At 52.0% G+C, this 13,073-nt stretch overlaps 1 protein-coding gene across 1 annotated transcript in view; it reads right to left on the reverse strand.

The window, feature by feature from the left end:
- raph1b (Ras association (RalGDS/AF-6) and pleckstrin homology domains 1b) overlaps positions 1-13,073 on the reverse strand; it is a gene marked incomplete at its 3' end in the record, with an annotated part of 34,683 nt that extends 21,610 nt beyond the window's left edge. Inside the window, 1 exon segment of the mRNA XM_080531892.1 lies at positions 13,001-13,073.

Raw genomic sequence — 13,073 nt, forward strand, 5'->3', positions numbered from 1 at the left:
TCAGTGTGTAAAGCAGTCCTATCCTTTGTCCTCATATGATATCTGGGTTAGTAACACACACACACACACACAGAGACACACACACACACACACACACACACACAAACAGACACACACACACACACACACACACACACAGAGACACACACACACACACACACACACACACACACACACACATCCTAGCAGTTACATTAGAAAGACCACAGTTTTACAAGGTAGAACTGAGACTGACACAGTATCCCTCTTCTATGTCCCCCCCCCCATATTCTCTATCTTGGTACGGCCCATTAGCCCTCAGTTCGGCCCAGTCAGATGGAACAGCTGGAAGTTAGATGCTCAGGCTAAGGGTAATCCTATTGATGTTCAAGAGGTGGGGGGGGCAGGCGGTTGTGAGTCCCTTGTGGAGACTGTACCAGGCAGCAGGACCCCCCACTCCAGAGCTACAGAAGGAGGATTAACCCCGAAAATGACCCCTGCTTTTGATCGTGCACACACGTGTGTGTGTGTGTGTGTGTGTGTGTGTATGTGTGTGTGTGTGGGTGATAGTCGTAGTAGTAGTTGTAACAGCTGCTGGTACTAGAATGTGTTGTTGTTGCATCGTGAAGGTGAATGTATGAGAGTGTATTGCAAGGCCGGTGGGGGCTATGGGCACCCAAACGTGCATCTTGCCCACCCAATCAAAAAAGAAAAGAATCTTCTGAATTGTGGATATTCCGGGCACGTTTAAATGTTTAATCTCATACTTGTATTTACTGTAGGTCCATATACTATGTCTATCTACCGGTATTTCCTGTAGGTCCATATACTATGTCTATCTATTTAGCACTTAAGCAACATAAAACCTTCATCTCATGAATTGCAGTCCTGCCCCCCCCCCCCGCCCCCCCCATTCAAAATCAATGGCCCATCCAAGGTGTTGGTTCTAGCGCCGGGCCTGGTGTACTGTGTGACGGTTGTCATTGAGAGTGAGCTACACTGTCTGGAAGAACAATGCATAGAGCAGTGGAGGGAACAGTCCCCTTTGAAAACTCCCCCCTCCTCTCATCTGCAGGGAGAGAGAGAGAGAGGGAGAGAGAGAGAGAGAGAGAGAGAGAGACAGAGAGAAAGCTCTTGAGATTAGCTACTTTGCTGTATCGCTGCCTCTCTCTCTCCAAAATCCTCCTTCTGTCTTCTGACAGTGAAGAGAGAGAGAGCGAGTGACAGGGAGAGAGAGAGAGACAGAGAGAGAGCACGAGAGAGAGAGAGAGAGAGAGAGATAGAGAGAGAGAGAGACAGAGAAAGAGCACAAGAGAGAGAGAGAGAGAGAGAGAGAGAGAGAGAGAGAGAGCACGAGAGAGAGAGAGAGAGATGTGGAGAGAATCGCAAGGCCACAGGGGGAGAGGATGAGGCCATTCAAACAGACCAATCAGTTCTGACAACCAACTTGTGGTTCCTTTTGACTTTGGAGCGGAGGGTCAGATCAGAGAGACGGAGGGAGGGGGGGGGCCGGGGGGCTGCGTTACTGCTAGCTTCCTGTGGTTAACCAGCCTGTGACTTGGGCCTAGTTTGGCACCAGAATTGGTGTGGGCCTGGTGTGTGTGCACTGGTACAGAGACACACAAGGACAAAGAGACACAGAGAGAGACAGAGAGGACAGGGAGAGAGAGAGAGAGAGAGGACAGAGAGAGAGAGAGAGAGGGGGGGGCACAGAGAGAGAGAGGGAGAGGACAGGACAGAGAGAGAGAGACAGAGAGAGGACAGAGAGAGAGAGAGAGGACAGAGAGAGAGAGAGAGGGAGAGGACAGGACAGAGAGAGAGAGAGAGGGAGAGGACAGAGAGAGAGAGAGAGAGAGAGAGAGGGGGGGGGGGCACAGAGAGAGAGAGGGAGAGGACAGGACAGAGAGACAGAGAGAGGACAGGGAGAGAGAGAGAGAGGACAGAGAGAGAGAGAGAGAGAGAGAGGACAGAGAGAGAGAGAGAGAGGGAGAGGACAGGACAGAGAGAGAGAGAGAGGGAGAGGACAGAGAGAGAGAGGGGGGGCACAGAGAGAGAGAGAGGGAGAGGACAGGACAGAGAGAGAGAGAGAGAGAGAGACACACACACAGAGCAGCTGGAGGGAATCTGTTGCAGATCATAAGCGGACACATTCCAGATAAAGCACATGTGCTTGGGTGTAAAGTTAACACAAAGCCGCTGTCTGTGTGTGTGTGTGTGCCTGTGTGTGTGTGTGTGTGTGTCTGTGTAGCACAGTGTAACTGTAAATCAGAACAGCTCTCCCCTCTCTGTCTTTACATGCTCTGTGTGTCTACAGCTGCCATGGTGGTCAGTCACTGCTGAAAACCCCCCTGCCCCCCCCCACCCCCCGCCTGCCTTGCTCTCTCATATACAGTGTGTGTGTCTGTGTGTGTGTGTGTGTGTGTGTGTGTGTGTGTGTGTGTGTGTCTGTGTGCTTGTGAGAGAACGAGTGGGAGTCCGAACAGGAAATGGCCAGGACGACGCAGAATTCCTAATTTCCCCCCATGGGTTGTTCCCTAACATTGCCCACGAGCTGTCACTCAAGAACACCCAGTCTCGCCATGGTTACAGCACCCGGGCGGGGCTTCCGAAAAGCATGACATCACCGCTGTCAGATGGGGACAGGAAAAGGAACAGAAGAGAATCAAATATGTCTTTTTTTTCACGTTTGCAAATAGTCCAGAGCTACCGTATGAAAACACAAGACATCAGACATCGTCCAGAAGACCACCCCCCCCCCCCCCCCCCCCCAACAACAGCTGTGTTTGAACAGCACACACACACACACACACACACACACACACACACACACACACACACACGATGGTGGTGGTATTGTTGTTGCTCCTATTTTAATACAATCATGGCCCTTAGTGACAGATGCGCTCGCAGGTTTAAGTGAGTTACCACCTGGGGCTACTGTGCTGATGGGCCGTGACCCAGTGTGGCTCTGCCGCGCTCTGGTGGGACTAGAACAGAACAGGGTGGTGGGACTAGAACAGAACAGGGTGGTGGGGCTAGAACAGAACAGGGTGGTGGGACTAGAACAGAACAGGGAGGTGGGACTAGAACAGAACAGGGAGGTGGGACTAGAACAGAACAGGGAGGTGGGACTAGAACAGAACAGGGAGGTGGGACTAGAACAGAACAGGGAGGTGGGACTAGAACAGAACAGGGAGGTGGGACTAGAACAGAACAGGGTGGTGGGACTAGAACAGAACAGGGTGGTGGGACTAGAACAGAACAGAACAGGGTGGTGGGGCTAGAACAGAACAGGGTGGTGGGGCTAGAACAGAACAGGGTGGTGGGACTAGAACAGAACAGGGAGGTGGGACTAGAACAGAACAGGGTGGTGGGACTAGAACAGAACAGGGTGGTGGGACTAGAACAGAACAGGGTGGTGGGACTAGAACAGAACAGGGTGGTGGGACTAGAACAGAACAGGGTGGTGGGGCTAGAACAGAACAGGGTGGTGGGGCTAGAACAGAAGAGGGTGGTGGGGCTAGAACAGAACAGGGTGGTGGGGCTAGAACAGAACAGGGTGGTGGGGCTAGAACAGAACAGGGTGGTGGGACTAGAACAGAACAGAACAGGGTGGTGGGACTAGAACAGAACAGGGTGGTGGGACTAGAACAGAACAGGGTGGTGGGACTAGAACAGAACAGGGTGGTGGGACTAGAACAGAACAGGGTGGTGGGGCTAGAACAGAACAGGGTGGTGGGACTAGAACAGAACAGGGAGGTGGGACTAGAACAGAACAGGGTGGTGGGGCTAGAACAGAACAGGGTGGTGGGACTAGAACAGAACAGGGAGGTGGGACTAGAACAGAACAGGGAGGTGGGACTAGAACAGAACAGGGAGGTGGGACTAGAACAGAACAGGGTGGTGGGGCTAGAACAGAGCAGGGAGGTGGGACTAGAACAGAACAGGGTGGTGGGACTAGAACAGAACAGGGAGGTGGGACTAGAACAGAACAGGGTGGTGGGACTAGAACAGAAGAGGGTGGTGGGGCTAGAACAGAACAGGGTGGTGGGACTAGAACAGAAGAGGGAGGTGGGACTAGAACAGAACAGGGAGGTGGGACTAGAACAGAACAGGGTGGTGGGACTAGAACAGAACAGGGTGGTGGGACTAGAACAGAACAGGGTGGTGGGACTAGAACAGAACAGAACAGGGTGGTGGGACTAGAACAGAACAGGGTGGTGGGACTAGAACAGAACAGGGTGGTGGGACTAGAACAGAACAGGGTGGTGGGGCTAGAACAGAACAGGGTGGTGGGACTAGAACAGAACAGGGTGGTGGGGCTAGAACAGAACAGGGTGGTGGGGCTAGAACAGAACAGGGAGGTGGGACTAGAACAGAACAGGGTGGTGGGACTAGAACAGAACAGGGTGGTGGGGCTAGAACAGAACAGGGAGGTGGGACTAGAACAGAACAGAACAGGGAGGTGGGACTAGAACAGAACAGGGAGGTGGGACTAGAACAGAACAGAACAGGGAGGTGGGACTAGAACAGAAGAGGGAGGTGGGACTAGAACAGAACAGGGTGGTGGGACTAGAACAGAACAGGGTGGTGGGACTAGAACAGAACAGAACAGGGTGGTGGGGCTAGAACAGAACAGGGTGGTGGGACTAGAACAGAACAGAACAGGGTGGTGGGACTAGAACAGAACAGGGTGGTGGGACTAGAACAGAAGAGGGTGGTGGGGCTAGAACAGAAGAGGGAGGTGGGGCTAGAACAGAACAGGGAGGTGGGGCTAGAACAGAACAGGGTGGTGGGACTAGAACAGAACAGGGAGGTGGGGCTAGAACAGAACAGGGTGGTGGGACTAGAACAGAACAGAACAGGGTGGTGGGACTAGAACAGAACAGGGAGGTGGGACTAGAACAGAACAGGGTGGTGGGACTAGAACAGAACAGGGTGGTGGGACTAGAACAGAACAGGGTGGTGGGACTAGAACAGAACAGGGTGGTGGGGCTAGAACAGAACAGGGTGGTGGGGTTTCAATGTGTGCCTGCTGCTGCGTGCCTGAGAGTGTGTTCTTGTGCTTGTGCGTGACTCCAAAATTGTTATCATAAAACAAACACCCATGGCCTTTTCTTTGCTTCCCTCCCTCTCCCTCCCCCTCCATCCCCCTCCATCTCCCTCCCTCCCTCCCTCCCTCCCTCCCCAGGCCTGTCTTGTCAGTCCGTCTGAGAGGAGCCAGAGCGTGACCGGCCCTCATCTGTCTTCCATGACCGCCGGGTCACTGTACACAGTCAGGGGCTGTCCACGGGGTCAACGGAGGTCACCCCACTGGGCCTGTAGAAGGGGTTTAACCACCCCCTCCCTCCCTCCCCCCCCCCACACAGCCCCTTCCAGCCTCATAGGCCCAGAGTCACGCGGCAGGCAGCCCCACTTGGTCAAACTAGGCCACCATAGTTCTGGGCCTCTGAAGAGACGCTCTGTTCTGGGAAAGTAAAACTGCTCTAAATCTAAAGAAAGCAGGAACGGCTTCCGGTGTTTAGCAGTGTGAGAGGCCGAGGCTGAGGAACACAGAGAGACTAAAGTGTCTGAGGGGGAGTCAACAGTCCAGGCCGGAGAAGGCCTTCTCTCTCTCTCTCTCTCTCTCTCTCTCTCTCTGAGAGAGGGGACGGGACGGGATGTGATGTCACCACCGCACGATGGAGGTGAAAGGTTAGTGAACGTATGAAGGTCTGGTCACTTTGAGAGAGACAGAGAGAGAGACACACACACTCATACACGCACACACTCACGCACACTCTCACACACACACACACACACACACACACACACTCTCAAACACACTCTCACACACTCTCTCACACGCACTCTCAAACACACTCTCTCACGCACACACACACACACACACACACACACACACACACACACACACACACCTCATGTGGTCAAGACTCCCCCCCCCCCCCCTCTGAACTACTGACCTGCAGAGACTGAAAAAGAGAGAGGGGGATGGAGGGAAGAGGGTAAAGGTAGAGAGGTCGGAGGGGAGAGGGTGAGGGGACATGACATCATAGATCAGATTAGGTTGACTCCCTACTAGAACACAGTTGTTTATTTGGTCTGGTGTTCAGTCATCCCCTGGATAGGGTGACACTGACACCAGGGGAGGCTGGCGGAGGCAGAAATCGGAGGACGGGCTCATTGTAATGCATGGAACGGAATGAGGAACAGTATCAAACACACATTTTTCCGCCTCCACCAGCCTCCCCTCACTGACACACACACCACTCCCCCTCACTGACACACACACCACTTACACACTTAGATTGTGGTTGTTGCTTTTCCATCCTAGTAGACTGTTTCCACCAGAACACCACCCTCTACCCAGAACACCACCCTCTATCCAGAACACCACCCTCTACCCAGAACACAGTTCAGGTTTAACCCTGTAACCTTTCAAACACAGAGGATGTTGTAGGGTGGTGGTAAGGATGACATAAGCGCTAAACCCAACGGCAGACACCCTTAGCCCTTCACTGGTGCCAGAAGCAATGGGTGAATAGGTGTTTCCATTAAACAAACTTCTGAAATGGGTGTGGATGGATGGAGTTTATTTCGGGCATCGTACCCCACCCATCCAACACAGTAAGTTCTGTGTGTGTGTGTGTGTGTGTGTGTGAGTGTGTGTGTGCGCGTGCGTGCGAGCGCGTGATGCCAGGAAGAGCTGAGTGACTGGTAAACTAGGGCAGCAGCAGACCAGTTTCACACTCGCCTCGATCGCTTCCTCCAAAGAAGAAACAGACCAACACTCTGTTTTCTAACTACTTTTCCTCCGTCTCTTAAAAACACAAAACACTCACCCTACGCTGACTCACATCACTGCCATCTCAAGTCTAAAAATACACCCAAAATAATCATTTTCGAGTCATCACAGCAAAAGGAAAAACCACATGTAAAACATTGGGGGGGGGGCGGGCGGTGGGGGGGGGACAATTTCGGAAAGTCATTAACTCCTATGCGGCATAGTCAGTGTGGGGGTAGATGAAAATAGAGCTTGAGTTGACTGGGTCACAGCTGTAGTCTCCTTGTGTGTGTGTGGGTGTGTGTGTGTGTGTGTGTGTGGGGGGGGGGGGGGGGGGGGGAGTTTGAGACAAAGAGCAAACATTGTGGACAAATATAAAAACATTCAAACAGCCCAGGGCTAAGAATAGCTCTCCAGTCATTGAGAAGAAATGGTAACAGTCTCCACCACCAACCAAATATTTAACCAACGACTTGGTAAAAAAAAGAAGAAAAAAAAATCTGAATGAGCACTCGCACGCTCCGGGTGGGACGATACCTCACCCTCTCTCCCTCTCCTTCCCTCCTCCCTCTCCCTTCCTTCCTCTCTCTCCCTCCCTCTCTCTCCCTCCTCCCTCTCTCTCCCTCCTCCCTCCCCTCTCTCTCTCTCCCCCCCTCCTTCTTCTTCCTCCCTCCCTCTCCCCCCCTCCTTCTTCTTCCTCCCTCCCTCTCTCTCTCTCTCTCTCTCTCTCTCTCCCCCCCCCCTCCTTCTTCTTCTTCCTCCCTCTCTCTCTCTCCCCCCCTCCTTCTTCTTCTTCTTCCTCTTCCTCCCTCCCTCTCTCTCTCTCTCTCTCTCCCTCTCTCTCCCCTCTCTCTCCCCTCTCTCTCCCCCCCTCCTTCTTCTTCCTCCCTCCCTCTCTCTCTCTCTCCCCCCCCTCTCTCCCCCCCCCTCTCTCTTCCTTCCCTATGTCATCTCATCGTCGTGTGAGACGCGCATCTGGAGGGTGGATGATTCATTCCTCATACTATGCATGCGATCATGGCCCATCCTGGACCATAAAAACATCCCATAAAACACCCTGGGATCGTCATGACGACTCCTCCATCACGTTAACTGCCATTGAGGAAGTGCCATTGATCCCCACCTGGGCCGGGAAAGAGAGTGTGTGTATATGTTTGTGTGTATATGTTATGGTACATGTGGGAATACGGTACATGTGGGAAAACTAGGGTTAGGGTTAGGTGCTAGGGTGCTAGGGTTAAGGTTAGGGTTAGACATGCCAGCATGTACCAAGTCGACCCTAGCACCTAACCCTAACCCTAGTTTTCTAATATGTACCGTATTCCCACATGTACCGTATTCCCACATGTACCGTAACATATATATTGTATGTATGTATACGTATGCGCAGGACTTTGTGAGACTGTGGTGGGCATTAAAAAATATCACGGGGGCGAACCTGCTCCGACACTTTCAAGTGTGTGAGAGTGTGTGAGAGTGTGAGCTTACAGCAGCGGGGTGTGAGTTGTTAGAGACGCTTTGCACGAAACATAACGTTAGAACATATCTTATTATGAAAACAGTGTCAAAATAATTTCCGTATGTAAATCGTTATGAAACTGCGGGACGCCACAGTCTATGTAATTAATGGGAAACACTGATGTGTGTGTGTGTGTGTGTGTGTGAGCGTGTGTGTGTGTGTGTGTGTGTGAGCGTGTGTGTGTGTGTGTGTCTCATTCATGGCCTCCACAAGACGAATGTGTGTAAGGCAACGTTGCTACTTTGCCGCCTAATCCAAGGAATGAAATGTACACGACATGACAGACTATAATGAACAAAGAGTCTATATCTGGAGTGTGAGCTAGGACAGTGTTACTGACCCCCCACCCCCCCCCCCCCCCCAACTCACACACACACACACACGCACAAAGCCCCATACTGTTCATTCCTGCTGGTGTTACATGACCTCTGAGTCTGGTTTCGGATAACGGATAACGGTGTTAGTGTGTTTTCACCATTTCCTCTTCCACCCCTCTCCTCCTCCTCCTCCTCCCCTCCCTCCATCATCCCCCCCCCTCCTCTCTCTGTCATTTCCCCTGTACCTTCCCCTGGGAGTCCGACCTCCTCCATTCCGACCTCCTCCAAAACACTCAGCCGATGAGATGAGATGAGGGGTCATTTTGCCCATATAGAAAATTAGGACGCGGCTAAAAAAAAAGGGTGTGTGTGATGTCATCTTCAGACTGGGAGTGTATGGGGCTCACAGGGTCTATTGTGAGACACTCTGCAATGCCGTCTGGAACCACGACCTGCCCTCTCTCGGTGGGAATGAAAGGGATCCTTTGAGAGGGGAGTGGCCGCCGTCCAAAGTCCACGTGGGTGCCGTTTGCTCTCCTGCGCCGCTGTTAACCCCGTCTGCACCGTGACCTCTGACCCTCGCTGCTAGGTGATACTGTCACGGCGGAGGATCAGACGGACGGAGCTGACACACACGCGCGCACGCACACACAGAGACAGAGACAGACACACAGACACACACACACTCTCCTATCTTAATTACAGACCATTGGCACAATGTTCTACCCATTCAGCACTACTTCACCCTCAGCATATGACGGTTTGTGTCTATGACAGCGTGGCTGCAAGTGTGTGTTTGTGTGAGTTTTACTTTGTGTCGAACATGCGTTCAGCCAGTGTGTGTGCGTCCAGAACGTGTGTGTTCTCACGCTCCCATCTAATAATAATAATAATACATTTTATTTGTGTATTCAACATTGACAGCAAACACCTGTGTGTGTGTGTGTGTGTGTGTGAGAACTTCATCAACGGGGAGATCTTACAAATGATTTACAGCCTCGATAACTGAACTCAATACACACTATTCAACATATACACACAGAGAGCTAGACCACATATTCAACATATACACACTTCTGTATAAAACAAGTGTGTGTGTGTGTGTGTGTGTGTGTGTTCATGACAGAGAGATGGGTGGGGATGGCTAGAATATGAGAGAGAGAGTGTGTGAGTCGTCGGAGGGAGGGAGGGAGGGAGGGAGGGTTGAACAGACAACACAACAACAGTGTCATCCCTCAGGCACGGCCGCCAGCCAGCTAGCCAGCTAGCGGAGAGGATCACACACTGTCCGGCTCACTGAACCACACTGACACACAATGACTCTCACAAACACTCAGCCAATTAAACAGGTGGGGGAGGGGGAGAAGGGGGGTGGAGGGAGGAGATGGAGGAGGGAGGGGGGGGGGGGGGGGGGGGTGTTGACCGGTGGAACGGTGGAAGGCAAACTAACGCTTGTGACTGTGGCAGGTTTCTCCATAGTAACAGCAACACCAACCCCCCACCGCCACTCCCACCCCCACCCCCATAGAAGCAGTCACCTAGCCAGTATACCAGTACGCAAATCAGGAAGATAGTCGTGTATGGCTGGACCAAACCGGAGCATAACGTGATCTGATATGACATCACTCCGAGGGTTAATCTTTATATCTGTGGTCGACTGGTTTGGTTACGGATAGCACATCCAGCGCCAGAACAACCATTTTAATATCAGGCTTTTTCCCTGAAGCGATTGAAGGGAAAGAAAGGGACTATTCACAACGTTGGAGAGGTGGATTATAGACTCCACCAAACAAACCGATGTTGCTAGGTATCTGAAAAAGCAGGTATGACCACAGACGCAGACACACACACACGCACACGCACACGCACACGCACACGCACACGCACACACACAGGATATGTCAGTTTCCCCCCATCTACCACTGGGCCAAATGTGAAATCGATAGTCCGCATCCAGCCGTGCGGTCAGGTTACAGACAGCCAGGGTCTCAGGTGGTCTGCAGCAGTGGGGCAGTGCTGCAGATAGCAGATAGCAGCGCACGCTCTCCTCACACACAGGCAGATGCAACACAGACAGACAGTGTTTAGACACGGTACTGCCGCAGGCGACAGGGCAGACCAACTAGACACAAATAAGACCATATTGTTGTGTTTAACACGGAGCAGAAGCAGCACGCTAGCTAGTGTGATCAACTCACTAACTGCCAAAGTTATTCCACAACATTCACCACATAGATTGCACAAGAAGTGTGTTATGGTGGTATTTACCCAGCAACAATACTTTTTTGGTTTGGCTACAAAATTAAAACATTTTTTCATTTAGGCATTTTTTTGGTGAACCGAGTCACCCGCCGTGGCACTCTAGAATGTTGACACACTGTCGGACTTTATTCACTAACTAAATGAGTTAAACGTGTTACTTAAAGAGGCATGTTGTGTCTGTGCCAATGGTGTCTGGTGGTTGTTACCAAGCACAAGGAGGAGGGCTGACCGTTTAACACCTGCACATAACAGCACACACACACACACGGTCCCATGGCAGAACGCCTGAATGACAGACAGACAGACAGACAGACAGACAGACAGACAGAGAGACAGAGAGACAGAAACACCACAACACCCATCCCCAGGACAACTGCAAATGTCATCCTCCTACACCCCGCCGGTGCTACGTGCCAGCCCTTGACCTCCGACCCCTAACAGCTCGCCAAGGGATCGTCGACATGGCGACCGGAATGAACGGAGCGTTGTCTCGTTAACCGAGGCAACTGTCGGGAGTGTGTCACTACCATCCGCCTGCGCATCTGTCTCTCCGCCTGTCCGTCCGTCCATCCATCCATCAGCCGAGAGACACCGCCAAACGCCAAACTCATCCCTGTCACGCCACCTCCGGCATTCCCGCCCATGACACACTTCCCATTCCGTAGTACCGGAATGTCAGCCCGTCCCCGAGGGCATTCGACACCCGTCCCACAAACACAAACATTGACTGTACACACACACACACACACACACACACACACACGCACCCCTCGAAGCTGCTATTCCCTCGTTTATTTTCAGCTCCCAAGGGATGACTCCCTTCCCTCGTTAAGAGTCATGCTCGCTCCCCCACAAGGGAATAGCATTTCCACATTGATTTAGAAGAGCACAAACAACAACAACAACAGCAGCATCCTGCTAGCTCGTGAGGTGGCGATTGTCTAGCTAGCATGACAAAAACAAGCCGGTGTTTGAGACTCACGGTCTAATTCTGACACTCAACTGCCACGGTGCCTCTGACTGGAAAAGACGACACATCCTGAGAGAAATTGTCGGTTGGTTTGGTTGGAGTATTGTCCTACTTCAGCACACCCAAACACACTCACATTAATTAGTCCACGACGTAGACAAAACAACACGACAATCCTGTGTGCTGCTTTAGAAAACAACAAGAAACACACTCACTGCAGTGGAAGCACACACATAGGCACGCACGTGTGCACACGCACACCACATACACCTTTATTGACGGAGCAGGGATGGCTTGTATGCTTTGACACATATAGAGGAGCCAAATCCTTTACTTGTATGACAACCAGATTCTCCTCACTTTAGAGGCAATAAGCTACTACAGGTTGATGTGTGGAGATCTCACACCACAACAATCCCACCCTTTCTCACCCTCACTTTTTCCTACACTCCCGGTCTACGCTAACCTCATCCATCTCCTCTATCTGTCTGGTTTCATCCTTCCTCCCCCACTAAGATAGTGACAGACAGGTGCTGACATGAGAGGAAAAACTTCCCCCAGATCCACATGATGAGGCAGGGGAGGGGAGGACAGTCAGAAGCTGCACCGCTCTTCGCTTCAACTCATCGACCCCCTTTCTCTTCTTCTTCTTCCTGGAACAGACGACCAGTCCAGGAGAGCGGAACGCGTTCCCTATCCCCCCCGCCCCCCCCAGGCACCCATACCATTCCTGTACAACCCCCTCACATGGTTTCACTTTAGCCCTGGAATTATCCCCGTTCCAAAAAGGCAAGGCCGTCTGACAAGATCCCCGCCTTCGCTCCTCTTTCATTTGGGCCTGATTTACGAGACGAGCTCAAGGAGGCTCTAAGCCTCGGCATCCCGTTTCCCCGTGTCTCCCCCCCTGTCTTCTCCCTGTGGTTCCACTACTTATGGAAAGACAAACAAACCCCTCGCATGAAGGAAAAGCCACTCTCTCTCTAGTCTGTTTCGGAGATTATTCTCCGGGATAGAAAAGAGGGGAAAAAATGATGGATAGATCGCAGGCACATGACAAATGACTGTCTGAGATTCCCTGGAGGCAGATCAGATCAAAAAAGCCAACGGTAGTCGCTACTGACGGCTTAACTGTGGCTGAGGGAAGGAAAGGGGTTGAAAGTGTCTCTTACCTCTGGTGTGGGTCTCTCCTCCTCTCCCCGCACAGGTCAAAGGTCAAATGAAGCCCGCCACACCACTCAGGAC

The sequence above is a fragment of the Nansenia antarctica genome (assembly GCF_963989245.1).
Source record: "Nansenia antarctica genome assembly, chromosome: 5".
Lineage (NCBI taxonomy): Eukaryota > Metazoa > Chordata > Actinopteri > Argentiniformes > Microstomatidae > Nansenia > Nansenia antarctica.